Consider the following 14,715-nt stretch of genomic DNA (forward strand, 5'->3'; position numbering starts at 1 on the left):
TCTGTATTCCAAAAGAAAAATAGTAATTTGCCATCATGAAAGTCCAGGCCTCTCCATCAGATATATGCTGTCTGCATTACCTCAGCTCAGCCCAGTTCTTGTGTTTTCCAGGGGATGCTAGCCTGCACTTCCCTAGAGCAGACCTGGAGAGTCTCCCAGGCCTTGTGCTGTTCTAACAGTCTGTCTTTGGTGGATTCTCGTGGGATTTGCCTCCATTTGCCTCTGGTTCTATAAGCCCCACCCAGATTTTAAAGCAACAAATATGAATTCTTCACCATTCTACAGAATCCACTATCATTCCCTGTAGGGCTATGGGAACTCTGGAGGAAAATCATGCCTTAAGCAATAACATGATTTTACTTTTAGCAGCTTTTATCTTTTTTTCTTTTTTTTCCCCTCTTGAATTGTGGACATTTTTATAATGGATATACATCTTCATTTAATTTTATTTGACATGCATTGCTTTAAAAGTGCCACATCAACATTGAGTATCACTCATTTTGTAACTGAATTTTGCTCACAGCTATAATGAAGTGACCCTGGGTGTGGCTAATGGTAATGTAGAGCATGGCCACATTTCGATTTGTTAGATTTTCTGTTATTCCACTCAGTCCACACACCAGTTACTGAAGCATAATCACAAACCCAAAGGGAACAGGGACTTGTCTCACAGGGAAGTAATATTGCCACAGTGTATTATGTTTAAGTAAATATCTGGTAGTGTCTAGGTAAATAAATCACCGTGTACCCCCCATAAATGAAACATAATTGAAAAATGTGTACTATTATTTTTTTACAATTCTACTTATGTAAGGAACACAGAAACATTGGTTCACTTTCAATTGGGGCAGTTTATTATGTCCTAATAGATAATTGAGGTCCTTACCCTCCCAATGGACACCGATTATGGAAAGACCTTCTTTTATTAACATAACTCCAGTCTATTCTTATTAGAAATATAGAAACTTGTTGCCCAGAAATAGTCTGTGAAGCCTGATTGCAAAGTGTGAAGCATGCAACTCAAAGCACAACTAGACAGTAAGTATTCATTCATATGTAGGTCAAACACAGGTATATTTTTCTTTTAGGTTTGGCATAAGGGTTAATCACACAATCTAGAAAGAGTTCAGAAACATAGCCTTGTGAGTTTTCACAGTTACAGGTAATATCAAAAATTAACTTCACACATGATAAAAAGAATAAGAAAGCTGAGAATTATTTCAAGTCTTAAAAACAGTACTATGATATTAATAACATCAGTGAAATATAATTTTATTAACTCCTACTTCTGAAATTTCAGCCAGTGTACTTTAAGACCACATTTTATAATACTGTTATGTTTTATCTCCAAAAGTAACGACATATTGATATTTCAGAAGTGCTGCAGGACCTTTATGTAACTAGTTGCTATTTTACCTCAAAAGATAATGAATGCTTCCTGTTTTTACTTTTACTTATCTGGAATAAGTAGCTATTGACATCTGCTGAAGTCACTATAAAGATTTATTTACCTGAGTGCAAATATTGACCAATAGGGAGCTTGGCTCAGTGTTTATATTGAAGGACAATAAATTGTGATATTGACTGGGCCGAGACATCAATATTTGCATTGTTGTAAACATTTTAAAAATCTCCATGAAATATTCTTCAGAAATTCTCTTGTCATCAGTTAGCTGAGCTGGAGCTGTTTGGGGAATAGCTTATGTCTGGAAGCTAGTGGTTAACATGAAATAGCTATAAATTGTTCTGGTTTCCAAGTTTACAAAAAGACACATTTTTTATGGTGATGGATAATGGTGATTATTAGAAGCTTTCAGATTACAACGCAAAACCCCACCCCCAAAATGAGGATTTTTGTCTAAAACAGCTCCCTGAGTAGAAATATTCTTCATGATCAGCTTATGTCTTGAAAACCTCATGTTATTCAAAGATTATCTGATCCTCAATACCATGAAACATTATTAATTCCAACTAGACTAAGTCATAACTTGGAGTATTTAGACTCAGCTAAGATGAATTTTTCCTTCATGCTTACAGTAGAAAGATAATTTAAAACAAATTAAGGCAGGTGAAATAATAAATTGTATACTTATTCAATTTAAGAGAGAAATTTATACAAAATCTTATAACTATCTCTGAATACCTGTGTTCACCTGCAACTTCTTAAATATAAGTGGTAAAAGTTACATATATAGTATATGTAACTTTTAATGAATTGTTTGTATTAGTCAACAGGTGTTCATATGCACTTGTAAGAAATGAGAAAAGTGATTCATATTATATAGTGTATAAATTTTTGGCTAGCTTTTAATTCCTAATTATTTCAAAGTTGGTGAAGTCATAAGCTATGTGGCCAGCCTAGTAATACTAAGTGAGCAATTCAAAATAATAAGCCCCTCCTCTCGCAGAAGCACAGACTGAATGGCCTAGTGCAGGGTTTGATGTCCAGCATCTCTGTAAAGAAAGGCAACTATGAGAGCATCCTGATCAGATATCAAAATGCTTGAGAAGATAAGGAAAATATGCCTATTAATGTTAGAGCATGAATTTGGGTATAAAAGTTGGCATTTAAAAAGTATATTTGTATCATGGGTATATTCCTAGAGGACGAAAATAAGAACAATGAAAAGAAATTCAATAGGCCCTGCAGTTGCGTAAATCTCTTATCTAGGCTGTTCTTCATAGTTCCCTGCTCTAAGTCAGTCTTGGGGACTGACAGTGCCTTTAGCTAAGAGGACTAGAAGAGGAGGCCAAGATGGGCAAGACAAAAATGGGCCTATCCTGTGAAATGAGGGGCTTCTGAGAGAAAGTGGAAATTTTCCTGCCAATAATGGTGGCTGCAAATAAAACACTTCAGCTCTTGCCCAGTTCCTATGACAAGTTCCTGTTCTGTCATCACTCCAGAGGCTCTAGTTCCATCCCCTCTGCCCACCCTTTTCTTGTCTCTTTTTCCCTCTGGTCTCTTCACTCTCCCCTCCTTCCTCTCTGTGAGGAAGCTGTCCAGTGCAAATAGAAGTGCTGGTTTCTCAGCCAGGTGGATCTGTCCCATGACTTCCAAAGGACTGATCTAACCTCCCGGGGCTTCTGTCACCCTGGCTCTGTAAAAGAGGATTGTAGTAAGGAGTACATAAAATAAGATGCAAAATATTTGGCAAGCAGAAGGCCCTCAACAGATGACAATGTTCCTCCCTTCTCTAAGCTTTTTCTTTACCCAGGAGAAGAGTGGACAGACACCCAGTGTACTAGTTTGCTAGGTTTGACATAACAAAGTACCATGGACTGGTGACTTAAACAACAGAAACTCATTTTCTCTGAGTTATGGAGGAGAGAAAGCCAAGATTAAGGTGTTGGCATGGTTGGTTTCTTCCTAGACCTCTCTTGTGCACTTGGAGACAGCTTTTTCCTACCTGTGTTCTCCCATGGTCCTCCATCTGTGTGTGTCTTTGTCCTAATTTCCTCATCTTACAAGGGCACTAGTCATATTAGGGCCCACCCTAATGGCCTCATTTTACCTTAATTATCTCTTTAAAGCCCTATTTGCAGGTATAGTCACATTTTGTGGTACTGGAAGTTATGGCTTTAACACATTAATTTGAATTTGGGATAGACACAATTTAACTGATAACACTCAGTCACTCTCTGCCTTCTGCCTGCTCCAGCACATGGATTGCAAATCTGACCGATTTTTGCCCCTGTGACCATGGGAGGAAAGGGCAGGGCATGTAGGAGTTGGTGTTCCCTGGAGGTGCCTGGGAACCTGCCTTGAAAGCCTAGTTGCACAAATGCCAGAGTCATCAGCCTCAGAAATACTGATGCATGAGTATGAATGAGGAATTTGAGCTCATGGTTTTGCCATAGCAACAGAACATCGAAAGCATGGCGTAAAGATAGATGATGTTCTTGCTCACCTGAGTGAGCTCTGCAGGGAAGGAGGAACATTCTATTCTGGGGCTACTTTCACAGAACAGTAAGAAGGAGCAGGAAAAGGAACAGATATACCAGAGTCAAAAGCAAAGGGAAAGCTGCTCTTGCTGATGCTTCTGTCCCCAGACCCGCCCAACCTCTCTGCTTCCCTGATCCTCCCTCTTCTCTTACCTGGACCCCACCTTTCTCAAAAGCCACCCTCAGTAATGTCCTATTGGTCCAAATCCACATCCCCACACCCCTCTTCACCATGTGATCACAGGAACATTGGAAGTCAGTGCTCTAAAGTGTCTTTGTACCTCTTTTCTCACCTTTTTGAAACTTTTTTTTTAAATCTAATTGCCATGTACATCTTGAAGAAAATGGAACAAAATGTTTGCAGTCTGGATGGCTCTGTTTTCCCGACCATCCTTCTCCATCGCATCCCTGGCCCAGCTGACACCTTTCCTCTCACCATCTCTCCCTCTTTCTCACTCAAAGCCTGCGATACTGCTGTTCAGGAGCACCCAGATGTGGCCATGGTGTGTGCTTGGGTTTGCCATGTTGCATGGTACTACCCACATCACTTTCCCTGCTTCTCCTTGAGCTATATCTCCAGTCATTCCTATGAGGTCTACTTTGCAAAACAAGCTTAGCTCTTGGATCCAAAGGCCACACAGAAGATAATTTATTCCTTCCAGCACACGCCCTTTCTCAAGGAATAAATGAATCTTTCCTGTTTCCCCTCCTGGCCCTGTTTGCTGCCAGTCCCCCAAGCTGTCTGCTTTGTCTTGGCCTTGACAGATGAGTCTAACTCCACCAGGATCTTTACAATTCAAGGCACAGTCTACCCTCTTATAGATCGTAATCTTGTTAATGTAACCACTCCAGCTTATCTTGCTGCATCTTGAAACCAGTGGAGCTAAGCTCAGGACTGGCTTCCCAGGTAAGCAGAGTTGGTGGACACCTGCAAACTAAGAGTCATAGGCTGTGAAGAAGACCAATTACCCCAAGTACTGCCCCCAGAGGCTTGGCTGCTATCTGATAATCAAGTATTCGTTTTTTTAGTGTATCTGGTTTCTGTGAAATAATAGCCTCTAATATCTATGCACTATTTTACAATTTACAGAATACTTCCATATATTTAAAATATTTAAGCTGATCTATAAACTGTAGAGTAGATATTAATTCTCTTTAATTTCAAAGGGAATATAAGATAAGCAACTTTCTCTCAAGATAACACAGTGACAAGCTAAAACTTAAACTAGCCAGGTCTATAATCCTGTAAGATATCTCTGTTACAGCAGTCTGCTGCTCTGTAATTAATTGGAAGAGAAGTGTTACAAACTATTAATAGTTCTTTTCAAATAGAGCTCTGTTTCTGGTCCTTTCTTGGAAGAAAGTCTGGTTTGATGGACAGGAAGACAATAAGAAGGAAGGAGACTTAGAAATAACAAATAAGCACCACTAAGGAAAAAGCTAAGGAGAGAGAACACAAAATTACATATCTCACAATCCTTACCACTACTACCACCACCAAGGCAACTTTGCCCCCTTTATTCTTGCCTCTCTACCAAGTCGTTGCTGCTAGAACATTTCAAACTCCATCATTATGACTGAAGAATCTTGCTATTCAGTGGCTCTCCAATAGGCACTATCGCTCGGGTATGACTGGTTGTCGCTATTACTGGAGGGCTCTTATGGCATCCAGTGTAAGCGCGACCAGGAGTATTATACATCAGCACTGTGTAGAGCAGTCCCACATAGTGTTGAATGACTGCCACACCTACAGTGTCACTATTAAGAAACTATACTAGAGGGACACATCAAATTCAGGAAGCTCTAACATTTTTTTATGGACTCTCCAAGAATCCAAACTGATCACTCTGCTTTGTATTCCCCTGTGCTTCTAACCTATTGGTCCTTTCTTTGAGATACCTACCCCCAAACCCCACAACACCTTTGGCGGTATGTCCTTTTTACTCTTGAAATGACTCAACCATAGAAATTCCTTTCTCTGATACATGAAGAAGGGCTTCTGCCTTTAAATTCTTCCTTAGTGTATGTTTATTCTACAAAATATTATCTAGACCAGTTGAGATGCTTCAGGATGCCGATGACAGAAAATATGCTGTCTGATGTTCATCAGTCATTCCTCTTATCAGATCTGTCTATATAACCAGTTTTTAAGCCCTGTAGAAAAGGCCAGTTTCAGTTCTGTTTGGTACAGAGATGAATGTTTTTCTCATACACAAATAATGGTGAAATAATGATGATCATAATCAGTATCATGATTTTGGTAAGTGGAATATGCTAAGCTTTCCAAATGCTTATTTTTTACAATGTATAGAATGAATCACAGAAGGAACATGGAGCTCATGATGTTCAGATGTTCTGTTTCCCCTTAATAATTTGAGAAAAGCCTTTTTATCCATGACTGAGACTATATGCCAGGCTAAGTATAAATGTGGCTGAGCAGTGTCAAACTATGAGTGAGTATGAGTTTAAAGTTCTGTGAGTTCCTGGGGGGAAAAAACCCATCTGGTTCATAAGAAAAAATAAAACATTAAAAACATTTAAGAAAGGGATCTAGGAGACTGAACAACCCCTAGAGAATATGATTATAGAAAGTCAAGTGCAAATGAATCAGGGACGTGTGATTCCATGAATGTTTCCCAGTATTGAACATTTGAAAAATAGATTTAAAGGGAAATAAATGGCAAACTAAGTAGTATGCTAAATAGAGAAAGAAAAAACTGTGCTAACCTGTACTGAGTGAACATGCACGTGAGTGTATTTCAAGTTAGCTAACAACTTTATAAGCTCACAATTTGGGGTTTGTGTATATGTCTTAAGAGAGTGCATGGGTGTATGTGAATAAAAAGAAAAATAGTGTTCTGGTATGTGTTTATTGTATATGTGGCTACTTTGAATAATATTGAGGAACAATAAGGTTATTCTTTCAATAACATTTATGGAGTTGACAGGGATAATGTATATTATCCCTAGATACAAGACAAATAAAATTTAAGTTACTTTATGTGCTTTGTGAAATATTATTGTCTCTCTTATCAAAAACCATTAGCATTGTGTGCTATACGCAAAAATTAGAGTCAGTGTTTCTCTGGGAATTGAAATAAAAGTTCTACCCACCAGTATGGAGGGGAGACAGCCTGGACAGGACACAAAACAGGTGGTGGAGAATAATGTGATTATCAGTAGAATCTAGAAGCAAGACCCATGGAGGCCGAAAGGGTTAGGAGCTTCCCAAGAGTCCTCAGGCTATTTAAAAGAACATTGAGTTTCTCAGTGCACAGAAGATCCAGATATGATTAAACTGAAAGGACAAGTAGATTTTTAAGAAGCTGTAAAACTTGGGGACAGCCAAGATCTGACACATGAAATATAATTTGTCACCTTTGTTGTTAGCTAGTAAAGTTAGCTACTTTTCTGTGTACATTTTCACAAATTTTAACACATGCGTGGATCCATATATCTACCACCACTGGAACTGAACAGACTCCACAACAATCCCATCACCCCAAGATATTTATCGTGCTGCCTTTTCTTTTGTAATCAAACTCTTAGTGCTGTCTTAACCTCTGTTGTTCACATTGAAAGATTTCTATTCATCTATCTTGAAGTTCACTAACTCTTAACATTATCTTCATTCTGCTATTGAGCCCAACCAGTGAATATCTAAAATTCACTTCTATTGTTTCACCTTATTATGGCTTTTAGTTCTCTGTTGAAATTTCTACCTTCATGTTAATTTCAAGAATTTTCACCTTTACTTCACAGGTATAGTTATACTAGCTGCTTTGATAACTGCAACATATAGGTCTTCTTAAGGTTGGTTTCTGTTGCTTCCCACATGTGTTGTCTAGATTTCTCATTTCTTTTTTATTTTTTTTGTATGCTTAATAATTTTGGATTATATTCTATATATTTTGAATATTATAGTAGATGGCTCTAGATCCTATTAAAATCCTTTGAGAATATACTCAGAGGCAGAATTGGCTGTTTTAGCAACCATTTAGTCCAATTATGTTCATGGCACAAGTTCTAATCCTCCTGCAGGCTGTGGTTCCAAAGCCAGACTCATCTTCAGAGCCTTTGTGCTGTCATTAAGATGTGTCCTCCATTGGCCAACTAGGACTCTGTGTGGTAGTATACACAACAGTTTAATTTTCAAAGCCTGTGGTGTACTGTTTTGGGCAAATTTCACATATGTTCATCAGTGAAGCTAAGGACTTTTTATGCTGCTTTCTATGATCCTTTTCTTGAGCTTTCTGCTCTCTGTGATTTATTCCCACTCTCTAGCTACCATGGGCCACCTTTCTGTGCCCTCTGCCTAGAAAGCAAAAGTGTTAGTCTCTCCTTAATGTTTTTTTATTTCCTGTGACATAGTCAACCTCCAGGCAAAGCAAGAAACTTAAAATAGGAAACTTACTACTGTATTGTTTTTTTCTTCAACTTTTGATTTTCCTTCCTAATCTACTTGCTATTGTTTACTTTTTAGAGTCCTCGTATGAATTATTTTTATGTATTCTGTCTAGTCATAGTGAGTGAAAAAGATTAAGGTGTGCTTACTCTATTTAAACTGGAACTGCACGTCCTAATAAGAATTAATAATAACTAACTAAAATCAGTCCAAATTTTAAATTATTACCATGCATGTATAATTTTAAGCAATGTCAATAGACAGACATCCCCCACTGTACTGCCCATGTTGAACTACTGATATAGGAAAAATAGCAGCTAAGAGTAACAGGAAATGGGAAGACAGAGTCAAGTATGTGTGTCATGGGTTATCAAATAATTTAATAAAAATCGATTCCTTCATTTTAAGGTTCTGAATATGCATTTGGATCTGGAGTGGATTAATTTAGTAGACCCTGTCCATACAAGTATAGACAGAATTAATGTTGACTTAGTAAACTATAAATTCTTTAAGAGCAGGGAACATGTAAGTTCATTCATTCATTCAATCATTCATTCATCCAATAATTATATATTGTGAATAGTAAATACTACAGATGTAGAAATATTATCTGCCCTTAATGGACTTTCAGTCTGAAGGGATAAACAAATAAATAACCAGACCATTTCAATATAGTGTAACAAATGTTATCATAGAAAAAAAGAACTAGCTAATTAGAATGTATAGTAAAGAGAGGGGCAAGAAGGCATTATCACAGAGGTACCAGGAAGGTTAAGGAAGGATTCTCATGAAGATGAAATCTAAGCTGTGACTTGAAAGAAAAGGAAGCATTAGCTTGAGAGAGAAGATGTTTCTAGATGATTACATGAATAAAAACAGGGGCAAAACATAAAACAACATTATTCTGGAATTATAAGTTTTTTTTTTTCTTTTTCAGTGAAACTGTGCCAAATATGGAAATATATTAAGGAAAAAATGGTAAAGACATAAAGACAGGTTAGGTCATGATGAAACATATAGTAATTTATGCTGACTTTGGGTTGACAGGATCAGATGTCCATCTCTACCTAATAGTATTATTGAAAAAAAAATGGATTACATCTGTAAACAGTTTTATAAATTAGAAAGTCCAGAGGCTATTTCAGTTGTCTACAAAGTATAGGATGATAGAGGTTTAAAAAAAAAAAAAGTGAAGAAGAGGGTAAATTCAAGACATATTTCAGAGGTACAATTAACAAACATAGTGATGGATTTCAGTATTATGGTCAGGGAGAGTAAGTGTTGAGAATGGTTTCCAGAATTTTGACTTGAGCAGCTTGGTCAATAAAGATAAAATTTGTTAATAAGAGAAAAACTGAAGAAAAATAAAGTTGGAAGGAGAAAATCAAGAATTTGGGATGCCTATGAGACTTCCAAGTGACTGTTTTAGCTAGGACATTGCATGTATGAGTCTGGGGCCCAGGGAAGAGAAATAAGGCAGAGATATAAATTTCAGAGTTTTGCCATATAACTGGATGTTCAAAACCACTGGATAAAAGACATTACATGGGAAATGATAGTACAGTAAGAAAATGCTAGGACTTGGGTCTGAAGAATCCTAATACATAGAGGTTGGATAAAATAGGAGAAGTTAGTGATAGAGATTTTGAAGGAATGTCGAGAGGTAGATGAACAGGTAGGAGGATATGACCTCACAAAACCACAGAGAAGCTCATGCAAGAGAATTAGTTGTCAACCATGCAGATTGCTGTCAAGAAGTCTCTTAAGAAAACACTAAAATGTATACAATGAATTTGGCAACTTGGCAGTCATTCAGTGACCATCCTATGGGTAGGTTCAGTGGAGAGGTGTGGGCAGGAGCCAGACTGGATCGATGAGAGTATAAATGTGAGGTGAAGACTTCTAGATAGCACATTTAAATGATAGTTTCAAGAAGTTTGGCTGCAGAAAGGAGCTATGAAATATGGGGTCAATGGAGAGGACTGGTGTTAAAGCAGACATTTAAAAGGTAAAAAGAATCCAGGTAAATTACAGCTATGAACTAAGACTGGTATATCAAACTGATTTTTATCTCTTGAGCAATGTCAATTGGTGTGACTGCTAGAATTTGTTTAAATTGTTTTAAGTATGTGTGTGTGTGTGGTTAAATAAATAAAGCTGAGAGAACATCCATGAAAATAACCCAATAGAGCAAAAGCAAATAGAGATGTAGGAGAAAGTAGAGGTAACTGATAGAAGGTTCTTGAAAAGATGAGAAGGGAAGAAACCCATAGATCAAAAGGAAAAATTGGCTTTTTGATATAAGGAGAGAAAGAAAGTTGTTCTGTTAGACAGCACTGCAACACAGGAATAGAGATAAAGGAGTTGAGGGTATTTTTCAATAAGAGAATAGAATAATGTGTCACAAAATCTAAGTTTTCTCAAACTTCGGAGACAATGAGATGACAAGCACAGATATAGAATGCTTATAGATTTGATCATGAGATAATGAGTGATGCCTGTCTAATGGCTTCTGTTTTATTTTTTCCTCCTCTAAGTAAAGCATGTGACAAGAACATTAGCAGAAAATAGCTTAGATGGAAAGGATGATGAGGCCATGAGATATTTAAAGAGAATGAAGGAGAAAAAATAAAACTTTGAGAGTATGAGAGTGTGGTTATTAGGGAAACATTGTAGAATTCCAGGGCAGTGATGAGTGCTTAGTTGAGGTAGGTGATCATGAATATATGGTGAAACCAAATTACTTGTTTGTGTGACATTCCCAGAGCAGACACAGAGAAGACAAATATTTAGATCTCTCTAGAGAGAGGTTTTCTCAGGTTGGTGGATCATACAGATATTTGGGGTATTTGCAGAGATTATAATGATAGTCATAAAAATCTAAGTTTTTTCAAAGGAGATGTAAAAGTAAAAAAGGCTAAAAAGCATTGATTCAATGGATTTGAGGCTTTAGTGAAGTAATCATTTCAATAAAGTCACTGAGCAAATGTTTTGCAAAGATAGGAAGTCATGGATAGTGAAATGCTAAAATTCATGACTTCAGAAGTGGTACAGTATCTGACAAGTCTCAGATATGACTAGAGTAGGTCACTGAAGTGAGCAGAAGAAAAACTCATTGGAGATAAGGAGATAAAGAATATGAGAATCAGGATTTTGATAGGTTATATTTCTGGACATCAAAGTCACTGAGCATGATGGTAAGAGAGGTGATGGAGATGAAGACTCTAAGCCAGGAGCAAAGATATTCAGTTAAATGGGAAGGAATGACCAGGAGGTCAGTGGAGAGCAAAATGTGGTGAGAAAGAAAAATGTAATTATTTGGATGATATAATCCTTAAAGGTGAAGGGTTTTAAAAAGATGAAGTCTAAAAGTTTCATTGGAGAACAGAGGTACCAACCAACAATAAAATAAGTCAGTAGCTTCCACTTGACAGACAAGGGAAGTCTACAGTGGAATTCTTACTCCCAAACTCAGTATGACAGTGAGGTGGAGGCAACTCTCCAAGAAGAGTGGGAGGATATAGAGGAACAACTGAGCACACAGCTGTGAAGACTAGAGTGAAGAATGGAGAGTTTTGAAAGGAGAGGAAGTGTGGATTTGAGTCTGATGGAAGGTTATATGAAACAGTGTGATATGAGACTATGGGAAATAGGATGCTAGTGGAGAGACTTAGACTTGTACATCAGGGGTCAGCAGGCCTCAGGCCAAATCCAGCCTGCTGCTTGTTTTTGTTTGTTTGTTTGTTTGTTTGTTCGGTATGGCCTATAAGATAAGAATGATTTTTAGATTTTTAAATAGCTATCAATAAACAGAAGAATATTTTGTAACACATTAATATTACATGAAATTAAAATTTCATTGCCCATAAATAAAGCTTTATTGGAATGCAGCTGTACTCACTCATTTATGTGTTCTCTGTGACTGCTTTTGTATGACAATGGCAGAGGTGAGTAGTTGCTACAGAGCCTATTTGGCTTGCAAGGTCTAAAATACCTGCTTTTGATCTTTTACAGAAAAAGTTTGCTGACTCTGTTCTAGAGGACTGATAATGATGGTCTCTGGGAAAAGACTGGGTATTCAAGCTGGGGTCTTCAAAGCATCATAGGATGCTCCAGTGGTGTTCAGGCCAGCTGTTTCCATAGGCTTCATAGAAAAGAATGGTTAAGGCTAACTACTCCCAGTGGGGTGACAATGGCCTTGAGCTTTGGTGAAAATGCAGTAGTCATGGGAGTGAGCTTCTGATTTACCTAAACAACTGGATAATTGCCTTTAGAAAACATTTGCATTCTACTTGCTTTGTTTGGTGTGTAATTTTATCATATGCTTATACTCTGGCTCTCTCATACTCTCCTATTTTATCTATCTATCTATCATCATCGTCATCATCATCATCATTATCATCTATCATCTATCATCTATCACTTTATCTATCTCTCCCCCCTTTATCAGCTACTGACTACATTGGTTCATTTATAAGCTTCTGCCCACTTCTCCACTGCACAATGGAAGATGCTGGTCAAGCCTCACATGTGGCAATTAGTCTCCTGAAGTTGAGAATTCAAACAGAAATAAAGAATAATTTGTGGCCCATTAGTCAAGGTTGTTAGTTTTTCAATTCAAGGACCAATGACATTTTGGGTGGTAATCAAGTAAAATGTTTCTTTACCTCCTCTCTTGGAACAGTGGAAAAGATAGTAGGTTTGAAAAAATCTAGAGAACTGGAAACTAATGTAATTTAAGTAGAGCAGTTTAGGACAGGTGGAAGTAGATGAAACATAAAATTGTTAGTATCTGGCAAAGCCCCTAGATCCTGAGAAAGAAGGAGGGCAGGGAAGTCAAGTGAGTATAAGTATGAGAACAGGGAGATTTGTTCTGTCTGTTTATGCATTTTAGTTTTAAATCTTTGAGGCAGGTGATGGAGATTTCTTCAGTATAATATTGCCCTATTAGGCCGAGTTCAATATTTTCTCAGCAGAAGCAGCCGTTGCTTGAAACCACTTCCCCACTTGCCAACTTCCATTCCTGGCATAGCGTTGCTCATCATGGTGCTTGTTATTGTTAGTGTTTCTACTGCAGAGGCTACTCCTTTTTCTGATGAGCCCTGTTTTGTGTGGATGGCAGCACTTTTTCCCCTGCTTATCCCAGGAAGGTAAAGAGCCTAATCACATGCCCTGCAATCATTCTACAACTAATTACATAGAGACAGAGCTGAATCACCAAGCTGATTCCACTTGGAAAGAATTCAACTGAATTGATGATGACATAAGAAAACTTTCTGAGACACTTCTGATTAGGGCACACTGTATCCTAACTCGTTTGGAGGAAGCAGGGATATTAGCTGCAAGAGATTTTAACCATGGATACTTGTGGAGATGGCTAAACCTGACTCCTTTCTTATTCACTCCAGGCCTAGCTTGACAAAGGCTTTTTAGTCGCCCTTAGGAAATGTGGAATAAAATTCTTGAACCTTAGGTGATTTGAGAGGTCTCTTTATGTGTCCAGCCCTTTATCAGGAAAAAAAAATTAATAAATACCCTAAAAGAGAGATATCTATTTTCTTTAAAGTCACCAAAGAAGGTTTTAAATAGTTCCTTTTGACAGCTATCGTCAATCAGTTCATTCAATCTTTGACCATATGATCATTTGTTGTCTTCTATGTGTTAAAAACTGTTATTGATATTGAAGATGTAAAGATAAATAAGAGTCCCTTCTGTCTTGAAAATCTGAGTCCAGTGGGGTAAACATATGTAAAAACATAACATTGCAAAGCGATTACTATAACACTAGAAACAAAAAATTAATAAATTAATGGGTAGAGAGGAGGTAAGGAATGAGATCTAAGATTGTTTTGAAGAATGCATAGACATTTGAAAGTAGACAAAATGGGTATTAGGTCCAAGTCAGAGAAAAAAAAGCTACAAAGACACACAATAAATGCCCAGTGTTTTGGGAACTTTGCTGGTGTATACAGTAGGTGTTATGAGGAGTTGGAATAGAAGAATCTGGAGATGTAGACAAGAGCCTTTATATACCATATCAATGAAGAATGTGGAACAGTCAAAGGATTTAAGAAGGGGCTAGATTGATTTTTATTTTGAGCTTATTTTGATAATAAAAACAATGAATTGAAGGTGAGGAGATCGGTAAAGAGGGTAATGTAATAATCCAGAGTAAGATTAAGAATTAAGATCATTAACAATGAAAGGGGTGGTATAGGAAAATAAATCTAGATAATAAAAATTTCATATATATATATATAAAACATGGGCTCTTGTAGAATTCAAATATTTGGCTGGTCACTCACTAGATGTGTTATTTGACCTCTCTAAGCCACATCTGTCTCACAGGGTCATTGTAAAGATGAAAT

At 37.3% G+C, this 14,715-nt stretch overlaps 1 protein-coding gene across 4 annotated transcripts in view; it reads left to right on the plus strand.

Annotated features, from left to right (window-relative positions):
* Window positions 1-14,715, plus strand: part of NTM (neurotrimin) — a 902,803-nt gene that overhangs the window by 853,866 nt on the left and 34,222 nt on the right. The gene's annotated exons all lie outside the window — the stretch shown is intronic.

Source organism: Pteropus medius, unplaced genomic scaffold (genome assembly GCF_902729225.1).
Source record: "Pteropus medius unplaced genomic scaffold, Ma_sr-lr_union100, whole genome shotgun sequence".
NCBI lineage: Eukaryota > Metazoa > Chordata > Mammalia > Chiroptera > Pteropodidae > Pteropus > Pteropus medius.